Source organism: Trichechus manatus, unplaced genomic scaffold (assembly GCF_000243295.1).
Source record: "Trichechus manatus latirostris isolate Lorelei unplaced genomic scaffold, TriManLat1.0 scaffold00098, whole genome shotgun sequence".
NCBI lineage: Eukaryota > Metazoa > Chordata > Mammalia > Sirenia > Trichechidae > Trichechus > Trichechus manatus.
In genome coordinates this window covers 8,213,793-8,229,466 of record NW_004444034.1, presented here as the reverse complement: position 1 = coordinate 8,229,466, position 15,674 = coordinate 8,213,793, and positions in this window count along the sequence as shown.

Below are 15,674 nucleotides of genomic sequence, written 5' to 3'. Positions count from 1 at the left end.
AAAAACAAACAAACAAACCCACTACTGTCAAGTCGATCCTGACTCATAATGACCCTATAGGACAGCGTAGAACTGCCCCATAGGGTTTCCAAGGAGCAGCTGGTGGATTTGAACTGCCACCCTTTTGGTTAGCAGCTGAGCTTTTAACCACTCCACCACCAGGGCTCACACAGACTTTAAAATAACTAGACTAATACATTCAATAAAATAGGTGATGAAATGAAGAATTTCACTAGAGAACTGGGATTGTCAAAAAATCCAAACAGAAATTCTGGACAAGAAAATATAATAAAATCACTAGAATTTAATAACTCAGATGAGTTTAGGAGAGGAGATGGGTTAGAGAGGAGACTGGAGATACCTGAAGAGAGGATAAGTAAGCTGGAAGATGATCACTAGAAAATATTTAGATTGAAGGATTAAAAGCAAAAAAGATGAAAAGTATAGAAAACAGTATTAAGAAACTTATGGGACATGGTCTAGCCTATGTATAATTGGAGCCCTAGACACATAGGAGAAAGACTGGAGTAGGAATAATACGTGCAACATTAATTGCTGAGAATTTTCAAAAACTGATGAGAGATATCAAGCCATAGATTCAAAAAGCACAATCAACCCATATCAGGGTAAGTACAAACAAATCACAACTAGATACATCACAGAAAAGCTGATGAAAATCAAAGATAAAGAGAAAATATTACTAGCATCCAGAGGAAAAGAAGCATATTACCTAAAAAAAGTAATAATATCACTAACAGCTGATTTCCTAACAGAAAAGTCAGATGCTGAAAGAAAATACCTGCCAACTTAGATTTCTATACCATGCAGAAATCTCTTTCGTAAGTAATGGAAAAATAAAACTATTTCCAGACAAAATGAAGGAATTCATCACCAGCAGAGAAACACCAAAAGAAATACATACTTAGTAACTAAAGAGAGTTTTTCAGGCAGAAGGGAAAGATCTCAGTAGGAATACCACCTCCTTGCAAAAAAATTCAGAAAGTAAAGAAAAGCAGTAGAAATGGTAAATACAGTCAGTTCTGCTATAATTCATTCCTAAAAATCAGTACATTATGCAGCAAATCACATAATAAAAACCACAGGGCTTATGGGAAAAATGTGTTTAGGTATACAGCACTCAAAAAATTTGTGAGTGACAAACACACAAAAGATAAGAACTTAATAAAAACTGTAGCAAAGTTTACACGTTACATGGTTAAATACACAAATTCTACAATAAAAATGGCATTTTATCTTGAAAAAACCCTGAAGTTTACTTATGGAAATGGGTGTCAGAAAGATTGTTGCTTGTGAATCATTATGAAGTGGTGAAAGGAGAGTTATTTGAAATTGAACAGAAAGTTATAACATCAGATGTGTACGGGTATAATTTATTACACATGTGGTGAACTCAGGTAGCTGGCAGATGTTTGAGGTGAACGCATGTGTGCATTTTGTGTATTCTTACGTTATTCAATTAAATGGGGTACAGTTTTCTGCATTTATACAGTGTTTCTCATGAATAAAATTGAGCATTAGGAAATGCAAAATTTGTATTATCTATAATATAGAATTGTTCTATATCAATTGCATTAAAGCAAATTCATGTTTCAAAGCATTGAGACTATTATGTAAGAAAATCTAAATGAATATTGACTGTACAAAACAAGAATAATTAAAATTATGACAATAATAACACAAAAAGTTGAAACAATGCATAGATGGTCCTATCACCTCTTCTATTCAACATTGCACTAGGGATTTTTGCTAGAGCATTAAACAAGAAAAAGACATAATATTGGAAAAAATGAAATAGACCTGTCTTTATTCTCAGATGACATAGAAATACAAAAATGGCAGAAAATACAAAAGAAGCTATAGTCAAACTATTTGACTAGCTGGGTCTCTAGGTACAAAGTGAATATATAAATTCAATTGTATTGCTCTATACCAGCAACAATCAATTTGAAATAAAATAATAACAAATACTATTTATTTACTCCAGCACCAGAAAACATCAAATGCCTAGAATTAAATCTTAAAAAAAGAGTATAAGGACTTTATATAGAAATCTACAAAGCATTATTAACAGAAATAAAAGAAGACAAGTAAATGGAGTGTTATTCCATGTTTATGGATTAGAAGATTCAGTATTGTAAAGATGGCAACTGTCCACAATTGATCTATAGATTCAATGAAACCTAATCAAAACCCCAGAAAGATTTTATTTCCCTAAAAATTGACAAGTTGAATCTTAATTATGTATGGAAATGCAAAGGGCTCAGGATAGTCAAGGTAATCTTGAAGAAGGACAAAGCTGGAAGACTTACACTACCAGATTTTAACATTTACTAAGAAGTTACGGAAATGAAGACAGTGTTGTATTGGCTCAAGGAAAAACAAGTAGATCAATGAAACACAGTAGAAACCCAGAAATAGATCTACCAATATATGGTCACCTCATATATGACAAAGTTGATATTCAGTGAAGAGAGGAAAAAAAAAAAGATCATTCCAATTAATGGAAATGGTTCAACTGGATAGCCATATGGGAAAAAGTGAATCTGACACTTACCTCATGTCACACACAAAAATAAAACCCAGATGGATTGTATATCTAAATATAAAAGGTAAAGCAATAAAGCTCAAAAAGAAACTACAGGGGAATATATGTCTGACTTTGGAGCAGGTAGAGTTCTTAAAGAGAACACAAAAAGCACTAGCTGTGAAGAGGAAGACTGATAAATTGTACTTCTTTATAATAAACAGCTCCTCAGAAGAATACACAATTACGAGAATTTAAAGACAAGAAACACTGTGGAAAAGTATATTTGGAATACATATATTCAACTAAGAACTCATATGCTCAGTATATAACTCTTCTAAATTAATAAGAGCATGACAGATTAATAAGAAAATTGAATTTCTAACCCAGTTAGAAATGTTCATAGACTTCAACATGTATTTGAAAAAAAGAGGATATCCAAATGGCCAATCCACAAGGGACAAGTACATTGTAGAATATTTATAAAACATAATAGTATATAGCAATGAGAATAAAGGAATTACTGCCACATGCAACAATATTAATGTATTTCACAAACTTAATGTTGTTTAGAAGAAGCTAAACAAGATAAGGAAACCCTGGTGGTGCAGTGGTTAAGAGCTGCGGCTGCTAACCAAAAGGTCGGCAGTTCGAATCCACCAGGCGCTCCTTGGAAACCTTATGGGACAGTGTGCATACTGTATGAGTCCATCTGTATAAAGTTCAGAACCAGGTAAAAATAATAGTAATTGATGTCAGAATAGTGGTTAGCTTTAGGGAGGCATACTGAGGAGAGAATACAAGGCAGGATTCTGAAGTTCTGGTAATATTTTATTTTTGATCTGTGTAGTAGTTAGATATATGTACTCTGTGAAAATTCATTCATCTGGATACTTAAAATTTGTTGCATTTTTCTGTACATGTACGTCAATAAAAAGAGAATTAAAAAATAAATCAAAGTAAATGAAGTGATATAACAAACAAATGCAAAGTTGAACTTAGATTAGATCCTGATAATACATTTTTGAGAGGATGTTGGAAATTTGTGTATTGTCTAGGTATTAGATGACATTAAAAATATTTCTTAAATTTTTGAGGTTATAATAATGGTATTGTGATCAAGAAGGAAATATTTATTTTTAGTCAATATAAGCTAAAGTATTTATGAGTAAAGTGCCATGATGTTGGCAATTATTTTCAAATAATTCAGTAAAACAAATATATACGTATAAAACATATACTTATGTGTATATAAACACACAGATGAAGCAACTATGGTAAAATGCTAATAAATATTAACAATTGTTAAATTTAAGCAGTAAGAATACTTACAATTAATGTACCATTCTTTCAACTTGTCTGTATGTTTAAAAATATATATCATAGTAAATTGTGGGAAAAAAAATCCTAAAGCATTAGTTGGTGTAATTTTTAGCTACATGTGGTTTGTGTGCCTGGAGCCCTGTACAAAGGCTATACTGAGCCAGAATGATGTGTAATATTGTTTTGTCTCTTTCCTCCAAATCTAGATCGGCTCATTTTACAGTCCCTGGAGTAAGGAGACAGGAGCTAGGCCAGCTGCTGCCTCACTTGGCCAGACTAGAGGTTCTTTCCCCACTCATGCTACCAGCTGTCAGGCTGCCCTTCCTGCACTTCTCTTCTCCTTTTCTTCTCTTTAATGCTGTCTTCCTTTTCTTCAGTCCCTCCTCATGGCACCGAGTAGTTGAACACCGTTGTTTTGGAACAATGAAATCAAATAAATATATCACCCCAATACACTGGAGGAGGCTCTAATTGAGCAAAATCAAAACAATTCCTTTGTAGCCAGAACCCCAGCAGGAGCTGGGCTCTCCACCACATGCCAAACACTCATTCTGTGTGTAAATATTTTTAAATGGCCTTGTGAAGGAGAAGAGGAAACCCAGGCAGAGCCACACATGGTCCAGACAGATGTTACATCAGAAGACTGAAAGTGTGAAAGGTCCGAGACTCTATTCTGTAAACAGGAGAATATACCTATGACTTAGAAAGGTCAGAATGAGGATTGCATGAAGGAGACAGATACAGACAGGCCCCCTAGAAATGGAGCACTATGGGACGCAAGCAGACAAAGCCCTGGCCGACTGTGGGAGTGGTACAGAGAAAAGAGGAAAGGCTTCAGTGTAGTGACTTGTAAAATAAAGAACAGAGGCCCTCCCTACAAGCATGAGGTTGTATATTAATCCAAATTTCCCCCATGTGCAGTACTGAGAAGCACCAATAAAAATGTTTGTTTAACAAAAAACAACATTTTGATGTCTGCTTTCACTCAGTTTTAAAAATGTCAAGGTGAGCTCTGGAGCCAGACTGCTGGGTTCCTAATTCTGGTTTTATCACTTACTAACAATGTGACCCCGGGCAAATCACTTACCCTTCTGTGTCCCTGTTTTCTTATAAATTGAGATATTATTTGTATGCACCTTATAGAGCTGTGCTTAGGGTTAAATTAGTTAACGTGTAAAATGCTGAGAATCATGCCTGGCATAGACTAAATGCCATCTAAGTGTAAACTATGAGGTGGATGATAAGAAGGAAGAGGATAAGGGAGAGGAGAAGGGGGAGAAGAAGGTGGTGGAATCCTTCATAGTCATTGTCTCCCCTTTAATAGTCTTTTTTTTTAAACTTATTTCTATTTCTGAATCTGCAATTTCAGCCCTGGATCCCAACTCTTGGAGTCACTGTTGATTTAGGAGATGGTATTGGAGCCTTTATTCCTTGTTCTAGAATGTGACCCAGCTGGAGCTGCACTCATCAGGACTCACAAAGACACATCAACTGGGCCCTGAGGTATAAAGACAATAGCTAGGACAATCTTGGAAAATATCTTTTAGGGAAACTTTCACATAAACAAATCATAAATAGAGCACAAAAGACTCACATGCTTTACACGCTTACCTTTTTCTGTTAACATTTAGTGAATAGTAAGATTTATTGGACCAATGAGGACCCTCCTGACTGTACTGAAACCTGTACCAATGATTGTTAAGAAAGATAATTCAAAATGTAGGATCACAGTTTCCAGCCAATCTGTGAAAAGATGCTTTCAATGGTTTTGTCCATTTGTAATGTTAATACATACTGATGACTCTGTAACGTTCCTCGGACTCAGGCAGACATGGCTCTAGTAGTATGATTGTCCATTTTCCCATTCTTGCAATTGTGTAATATTTCCTTGGACTCGAACAGACATGGCTATGGCAGCATGCTTGTCTGTTTCCAACTTTTGCTTCTGAATATATGCTGAATAAAACTTTCTTTTTGTTTTACTAAACTTTGTGGTGTTTTTTTTACCCTACCACACTGTTGACTCGTCATTTCCTCTAACATTTCTAGCATTCAATCGATTAACTTACAACTTGTGTAGATTTGACCTTCTCATGTTTATCACATCTCTTATTCCTTTTCATCATCAAAAACTTCACTTGAAGTTTACTTTTACCTGAAAAATTAACATCTTCTTGGTTTTGCTGACCCTCTAGTCCCCTCCACTCCGCTATGTCTCCACAATGTTCTCAGCGTGGGTAATGTCAAATCTGTTCAAAACACTTCAGCAGCTGCTTATTGTTGTCAACTAAGCATGAAGCCTTCAATCTAGCATTCATGATCTTATTCTGATCTGTACTTCTAGACTTATTTTTTTGTTTATTGATATGCACTTAATGCTCTGTTTAAACTAGGTGTCTCACAGTTACCTGAACCCTTCAGTTTCAGATTATGCTACTTTTAGCTATATGGTTGGAGGCAATTAACAGCTACCAGTGTCAGTTTCCTCATCTGTAAAATGAGGATAATAATAACTCTACTTCATAGTGTAGTTGTGAAGATTACACGAATTAACAAATGTAAAGGGCCCAGCACAATGTTTAACTAAAGTAAGCATTGAATAAATGACAATGATGATGATGATGATTATGATGAGTGCTTCTGTTTATGCTCTTCTTTCACATAAAACATCTCTCACCTCTGTCTCCTTTTGACAAAATACTAGCCATCTTTTAAGTTTTAGGTCTTTTGTTAAATCTTGCCCATTTATAAAGTGTTTTTTTTTTTTTTTTTACTTCATTCATCCAGGCCTCTTCTCTCCCACCTCTGAACCCTCGCGTGCTACTCTTTATGAAATTATGTTCTGCTGTGTCTTGTGATTAATTTTGCACCTTTAAAAAATCTCTTCCTATAGCCATCTTCACTCAAAACCACAATGAAAATTCCCAAACAGATAATGAATCTCTTGAAGACAAGGATGCTCCTTTACTAATCTTTATTTACCCTCAATATCCAGCACGATCCCATAGAAGTTCCTTAAATTTGTTTAATTGATAAATTAATTCAGTTTAACTGATAAAACCAGGTTTCCGGATCACCTGTCATAACTCCCAGGAATCCTAATTATGAGACGACAACCAAAGAGTTAGGTATTCACTACTTCCTAAAACTCCCAGTTCCCAGAGGGGATTTTTGACAGGAAACCTTGTCCTTAGGACAACCATAAAATTGTGATATCCAAAATTCTTTAGAAACAGTTTCACACTTGCTATTTCACTGTTAAGAAATAAGGATCAAAGTAATCAATATGCGAAAATTCAAACTTTGTTAATATTCTTACACACATTGGGGGTGGTGGAAGGAGTTGCACCATGATTTTTTCAGTGTTTAGGGTTGAAAAGTTCTTAGTCTAGTTCTATTTTTTCTTCTCGACACAAATAGCTTTGCCAAAGATTACCTTTTTTTACCCGTCTTCTTCTGTACCCATCTGTTTCTCTTTGGTGTAGAGTAGTAGTGGAGAATATAAGAGATGAAGAAAATCCCTTACTCTCATGGGAACACTCTCTAAACCCCATTGCTTTATCTCCTCTTTCTTATCTGCTTGCTCTAAGGTTGCCAGCTGCACCCTGTAGAAGTTTTAGCTACCAAAGTTGCTGATTCCAGCATTAAAGTGAGATACCACTTCACACCTGCTATTGTTATTGTAGTTAGGTGCGCTCCAGTCTATTCAGACTCATAGCGACCCCATGTGACAGAGTAGAACTGCCCCATAGGATTTTCTTGGCTATAATCTTTATGGGCCCCACATGTCTGTCAGTTTGTCATACTGTGGGGGCTTGCGTGTTGCTGTGATACTGGAAACTATGCCACTGGTATTCAGATACCAGTAGGGTCACCCATGGCAGACAGGTTTCAGCTGAGCTTTCAGACTAAGATGGACTAGGAACAAAGACCCGACAGTTTACTTCTAAAAAGAATTAGCCAGGGGAAACCTTGTGAATAACAGCGGAACATTGTCTGATATAGTGCAGGAAGATGAGCCTCCCATGTTGGAAGGCACTTAAAACACGACTGGGGAAGAGCTGCCTCCTCAAAGTAAGTTGACCTTAATGACGTGGATAGAGTTAAGCTTTTGGGACCTTCATTTGCTGATGTGGCACAAATCAAAATGAGAAGAAACAGCTGCAAACATCCATTAATAATCTGAACATGGAATGTACAAAGTATGAATCTAGGAAAATTGGAAATCATCAAAAATGAAATGAAATGCATAGACATCAATATCCTAGGCATTAGTGAGCCGAAATTGACTGGTATTGGCCATTCTGAATGGCACAATCATATATTCTACTATGCCGGGAATGAAAATTGGAAGAGGAATAGAGTTGCATTCTTTGTCAAAAAAAACATTTTAAGATCTATCCTGAAATACAACGCTGTAAGTGATATGATACTATCCATAACCCTACAAGGAAGACCAGTTAATATGACAATTATTCAAATGTACACACCAACCACTAAGGCCAAAGATGAAGAAATTGAAGATTATTATCACCTTCTGCAGTCTGAAATTGATGGAAAAAGCAATCAGGATGCATTGATAAGTACTGGTGATTGGAATGTGAAAGTTGGAAACAAAGAAAAAGGATCAATAGTTGGAAAATATGACCTTGCTGGAGATCACATAATAGAATTTTGCAAGACCAATGACTTCCTCATTGCAAATACCTTTTTTCATCAACATAAACAGCGACTATACACATGCACCTCACCAGATGGAATACACAAGAATCAAATCGACTACATCTGTGGGAAGAGACGATGGAAAAGCTCAATATCAACAGTCAGAACAAGGCCAGGGGCCGACTGAGGAACAGACCATCAATTGCTCATATGCAAATTCAAGATGAAACTGAAGAAAATTAGAACAAGTCCACGAGAGCCAAAGTATGACCTTGAACACATCCCACCTGAATTTAGAGACCGTCTCAAGAATAGATTTGACGTGTTGAACACTAATGACCGAAGACCAGACGAGTTGTGGAATGACATCAAGGACATCATACATGAAGAAAGTAAGAGGTCATTAAAAAGACAGGAAAAAAAGAAAAGACCAAAATAGATGTCAGAAGAGACTCTGAAGCTTGCTCTTGAACATCGAGTAGTTAAAGCAAAAGGAAGAAATGATGCAGTAAAAGAACTGAACAGAAGATTTCAAAGGGCAGCTCAAGAAGAGAAAGTAAAGTATTACAATGACATGTGCAAAGAGCTGGAGACAGAAAACTGAAAGTGAAGAACACGTTTGGCATTTCTCAAGCTGAGAGACCTGAAGAAAAAATTCAAGCCTCGAGTTGCAATACTGAAGGATTCTATGGGGAAAATATTAAACAATGCAGGAAGCATCAAAAGAAAATGGGAGGAATACACAGAGTCATTAAACCAAAAAGAATTGGTCGACGTTCAACCATTTCAAGAGGTAGCATATGATGAGGAACCGATAGTAATGAAGAAAGAAGTCCAAGTTGCACTGAAGGCATTGGTGAAAAACAAGGCTCCAGGAATTGACAGAATATCAACTGAGATGTTTCAACAAACGGATGCAGGGCTGGAAGTGCTCACTCGTCTATGCCAAGAAATTTGGAAGACAGTTACCTGGCCAACCAGCTGGAAGAGATCCATATTCATGCCCATTCCCAAGAAAGGTGATCCAACAGAATGTGAAATTATTGAACAATATCATTAATATCACACACAAGTAAAATTTTGTTGAAGATCATTCAAAGGCAGCTGCAGCAGTATATGGACAGGGAACTGCCAGAAATTCAGGCCAGATTCAGAAGAGGACATGGAACCAGGGATATCATTGCTGATGTCAGATGGATCTTGGCTGAATGCAGAGAATACCAGAAAGATGTTAACATGTGTTTTTTAGACTATGCAAAGTCATTCGACTATGTAGATCATAACAAATAATGGATAACATTATGAAGAATGGGAATTCCAGAACACTTAATTGTACTCATGAGGAAACTGTACATAGATCAAGAGGCAGTTGTTTGGACAGAACAAGCAGATACTGCATGGTTTAAAGTCAGGAAAGGTGTGCGTCAGGGTTGTCTTATTTCACCATACCTATTCCATCTGTATACTGAGCAAATAATCCAAGAAGCTGGACTACATGAAGAAGAATGGGGCATCAGGATTGGAGGAAGATGCATTAAAAACCTGCGTTATGCAGATGACACAACCTTGCTTGCTGAAAGTGAAGAGGACTTGAAGCACTTAGTGATGAAGATCAAAGACCACAGACTTCGGTACAGAGGAAACAAAAATCCTCACAACTGGACCAATAAACAATGTTATGATAAACGGAGAAAAGATTGAGGTTGTCAAGAATTCCATTTTACTTGGATCCACAATCAATACTCGCGGAAGCATCAGTTAAGAAATCAAAAGACGCCTTGCATCGGCCAACTCTGCTGCAAAAGACCTCTTTAAAGTGTTAAAGAGCAAAGATATCACCTTGAATACAAAGGTGCGCCTGACCCAAGCCATGGTATTTTCAATCGCATTATAGGCATGCAAAAGCTGGACCATGAATAAGGAAGACCCCAAAAGAACTGACCCCTTTGAATAGTGGTGTTGGTGAAGAATATTGAATATACCATGGACTGCCAAAAGAACGAACAAGTCTGTCTTGGAAGAGGTACAGGCAGAGTGCTCCTTGGAAGCAAGGAAGGTGAGACTACGTCTTACATACTTTGGACATGTTGTCAGGAGGGATCAGTCCCTGAGGAAGGACATCACACTTTGTAAAGCAGAGGGTCAGCGAAAAAGAGGAAGACCCTCAACGAGATAGACTGACACAGTGACTGCAACAATGGGCTCAAGCCTAACAATGATTGTGGGCATGGCGCAGGACCCAGCAGTGTTTAGTTCTGTTGTACATAAGGTCACTATGAGTCGGAAGTCACTCGATGGCACCTAACAACAACAATCTTTATGGGAAGCAGATCACCAAGTCTTTCTCCCACAGAGCCGCTGGGTAGGTTCGAACCCCCAGCCTTTTGGCTAGCAGTGGAGCGCTTAACCAGTTGCACCAGGGCTCCTTTCACCCGGTCTTCAAATAAAAAGCAACAGACTTCCCGAAATCAAAACCGGGAATGCTTTTCTGGGTAGGCTGTTACACCAGTATGCTAAGTTTTCCAGAGCAAGCTTAAGCAAACCAGATCTTCTTAGGCAAAGTTTTTAAAAACCAGGAACTGAGATAATGGAGGACAGATTTGTTTTCAGATTTATAATTTTAATGCTAGTTATATTTTTCTATAGCTGTATATCCAAGGATCCATGCCCCTATAAGTTAAGTGAGTGAGTACAAGTCTGGCTCAGCCTAGGGAAGTTACTACATAGATTCAAGGACTAGTGATTAAAAACTCTTCATACTAGGACCAAGGGATTGTTTATGCAGTATCTACTACTAAAAGGCCAGATCACAACAGTTCCTACCTGGATTGCTTCAGGCCCATGATGGAAAATTGTTGACTTACACAGATAATAGAATCTCTTTAAAGATATCTCTCTAATGTATTTACTTTCCAGACAGCAAAATGCCAGGCTGCTAACATATGAGTTGTTTGTAATTTAAAAGTTTACTGTTCCAGTTAGGACATTCTTGATGGCATTTTATATTCTCTTTGCAGTGCAGCCAGCTGATTCACGCTGTATTCTGAAGGTTATGAGTCTCCATGTAATGTTAAAAACTATATGTCTGAACCATTAAAGAAATGTATAAAATGCAGTGCTGCTCAGTGGAAGTATATGAACCAGAAGTATTTCATTTTATGCCATAGCTCTAGTTATATTTGTAGCTTTTGAGTATTAGTAGCTCTACTTTCTTTCACTTTTGGAGTTACAGCTATCTGCTCTGTTGAAAAACATAGAGCAAGGTTTTTACTAAATGAGCTCTTTATATTTATTATGTGTGTTTTCAATTCAACTTAAAAATGCCACTAGTTACTGAGTTACTGCTATATGGAACGTTTTCTGCTAGATGCTGAGATTGAACTGGATCGAATTATGTCCCCCCAAAAATGTGTATATCAATTTGGCTAGGTCATGATTCTCAGTATTGTATAATTGTGTATCATTCTGTAATCTGATGTGATTGCCTTATGTGTTGTAAACTCTATCACTGATGTAATAAGATGGATTAGCGGCAGTTACACTGATGAGGTATACAAGATTGGATAGTGTCTTAAGCCAATCTCTTTTGAGATATAAAAGAGAGAAGCGAGCAGAGACACAAGGGAACCGCATACCATCAAGAAAGCAGTGCTGGGAGCAGAGCGTGTCCTTTGGACCTGAGTTTCCTGTGCAGAGAAGCCCCCAGACCAAGGGAAGATTGATGATGTGGACCTTCCTCCAGAGCTGACAGGGGAAGGGTTACCCTGAAGCTGAAGCCCTGAATTTGGACTTGTAGCCTACTGGACTGTGAGGGAGTAAAATTCTCTTTGTTAAAGCCATCCACTTACGGTATTTCTGTTATAGCAGCACTAGATGACTAAGACAACTACCAAGCTGATTATAGCATGGTCCTTGCTCTTTAGAAACTTATAAGCATAGCTAAAGTGTTAGAGATTATTAGAAAAGTAAAAACATTAGAAAGATTAGAAATAAAAAAGATAGATAACGTACTTGTTTGGGAGATCTGGAAAAGCTGCATTAAAAAAATCTTTTGAATTGTGCACTGAAGGATGGATAGAATTTGAATGGACAGAGCTTGTTTAGGGTAAAAAAAAATCCAGGAAAAAGGAAAGTCGTGGATTCATCCCTGATGTCTGGAAAAGTGTAGAGTGTGACTGAAGAACAGTGAGAAGTTATGACTGAGGCATAGGAGCTTGTAGTGGAGTAGAGGGTACTGTGTCCACCGAAGATTCCTTGGTATTCTTGGTGCTGGTGAGTGACTACCCAACCAAAGATTACATTTCCCAGCTTCCCTTGGAATAGAGGCAGAAGTGATAGGTCATTTCCAGTTCTAAGTGTGTTATCTTCACTTTCTCCTCTCTCCATTTGCCAATTAGATATTGACCTCCAAGTTGACCTTGAAGACATCATACTGAAGTTGGTATCGCCTCTGTTAGCCTATATTCTGAATGACTGAGTGGAACAGAGTGCTCCTCACCTTTGCCTTCCTACCCCAGTAGGAAAATTCACATGTACTTAGGTGAGCAAGAAAATATTTTCACTGTGTTAAGTCAGTGAGATATTAGATTTTATTAAGGCAGCTGATGTTTACCTTAACTAACATGTTAGCTAAAAGGGTAAGATAGTCCTGGCCCATGTTTTGAGAGGCAGCATGATGTAGTGGGAACAACACTGGGCTAGAAAATGTAGATTTCATTTATTCACATATTAATTCATTTCATATTTCTTGAGATTTTATAGCCTGTTAAAACTTGAGCTGAATTCTGGGTATGCTATGACTAGTAAGGCATAGTTTATGCTATTCTGGAGCTTACAGCATAGTGGAGGAGAAGGAAATGTAACCAGGCCATATGATACACTGTGATGCCTTATTTTCCAGCATGGTTCTCAGACTAGCAGCATCAGCGTCACTCAGGAGGTTGTTGGAAACGGAGAATCTCAGGCCCTGCCCCCAAATCAACAGGATCATAATCTGCACTTTAACAGGATTCTTAGGTGATTTGCATGCACATTAAAATTTGAGAGGCACTGGTGAATTTAGTGCTATGGTAGAAATAGGCATGGGGGCAATGGGAACATAAAGGAAGAACACTTCATCTAGGCTTGGGAGTTTTCAGAAGGTGTTCTAGGTGGCTAAACTGACTTCTCCATAATAGGTTTTGGTCCAATACTGTGTGACTTTGGGCAAATCACTTACATTCAGCTTTGATTTCCTTCTTTGTACAAATATGAATAATATTACAAGATTGTTTTGTGCCTCAAGATCTTCCAAGATTGTATTGAAGCAAATGACCTCTATTTAAAATTGCTTTGACTATTCTAAAGCTGTATATGAATGGATAATTTTTACTTTTTAAGCTATAGTTGGACTATAGGAAAAATGTGTTCTTTGGTATAATAATGTATGTTTAACAGTGTTCAGTTAGAAAAAAATCTAGTATGGATTCTTTGTTTTAATTAAATGCAGAACTGATCGATGTTTCAGAACAGGGGGAGAAAACAGAAAACACAAAGAGGATCATTGATGATTTGCTCACAGAAAATTTCCCTAACATTACGAAAGACAAAAAAACTGACCATTCAAAAAGCTCAACGAACCCTATATAGGATAGACCCCAAAAGAAAGTCACCAAGACAAATCATAGTAACACTCGCCAAAACCAAAGACAAAGAAATAATCCTGAGAGCAGCTTGAGAAAAACAAAAAGTCAGTTATAAAGGGGAAACAATAAAACTAATCTCTGATTACTTGGCAGAAACTATGCAGACAAGAAGGCAATGGGATGACATATATAAAACCTTGAAAGAAAAAAAATGCCAGCCAAGATTAATATATCCTGTAAAACTCTCTCAAATGTTGTTGTTGTTGTTGTTAGTTGCTGTCCAGTTGATTCCAACTCATAGAAACACTACATACTACAGAATGAAACACTGCCCGGTCCTGCACCATTCTCACAATTGTTGTTATGCTTGAGCCTATTGTTGTAGCAACTATGTCAATCCATCTTCTTGAGGGTCTTCCTCTTTTTCACTGATCTAATTTGCCAAGCATGATGTCCTCCTCCAGGGACTGATCCCTCCTGATAACATGTCCAAAGTATGTAAGATATAGTCTTGCCAGCCTTGCTTCCAAGGAGCCTTCTGGCTGTACTTCTTCCAAGACAGATTTTTTGTTCTTTTGGCAGTCCATTGTATAGTCAATATTCTTCACCAACACCACAATTCAGAGGGGTCAGTTCTTGGGTCTTCATTATTCATGGTCCAGATTTTGCATGCATATGATGTGATTGAAAACACAATGGCTTGGGTCAGGTGCACCTTAGTCTTCAAGATGACATCTTTGCTTTTCAACACTTTAAAGAAGTCTTTTGCAGTAGAGTTGCCCAATGCGATGCGTCTTTTGATTTCTTGACTGCTGCTTCCATGGATGTTGATTGCGGATCCAAGTGAAATGAAATTCTTGACAACTTCAATCTTTTCTCCATTTATCTTGATGTTGCTTATTGGTCCAGTTGTGAGGATTTTTGTTTTCTTTATGTTGAGCTATAATCCACACTGAAGGCTGTGGTCTTGATCTTTATCAGGAAGTGTTTCAAGTCCTCTTCACTTTCAGTAAGCAAGGTTGTGTCATATGCATAACGCATGTTTTTAATACATCTTCCTCCAATCTTGATGCCTCACTTTACTTCATAGAGTCCAGCTTCTAGGATTATTTGATCAGCATACAGATATGGTGAAAGGATACAACCTTGACGCACATCTTTCCTGACTTTAAACTATGCAGTACCTCCTTGTTCTGTTCGAACGACTGCCTTGTGATCTGTGTACCGGTTCCTCATGAGCACAGTTAAGTGTTTTGGAACTCCCATTCTTCACAATGTTATCCATAATTTGTTATTATCTACACAGTTGAATGACTTTGCATAGTCAATGAAACACAAGTAAACATCTTTCTGGTATTCTCTGCTTTCAGCCAAGATCCATGTGACATCAGCAATGATATCCCTGGTTCCATGTCCTCTTCTGAATCTGGCCTGAATTTCTGGCGGTTCCCTGTCCATATTCTGCTGCAGCTGCCTTTGAATGATCTTCAACAAAATTTTACTTGTGTGTGATATTAATG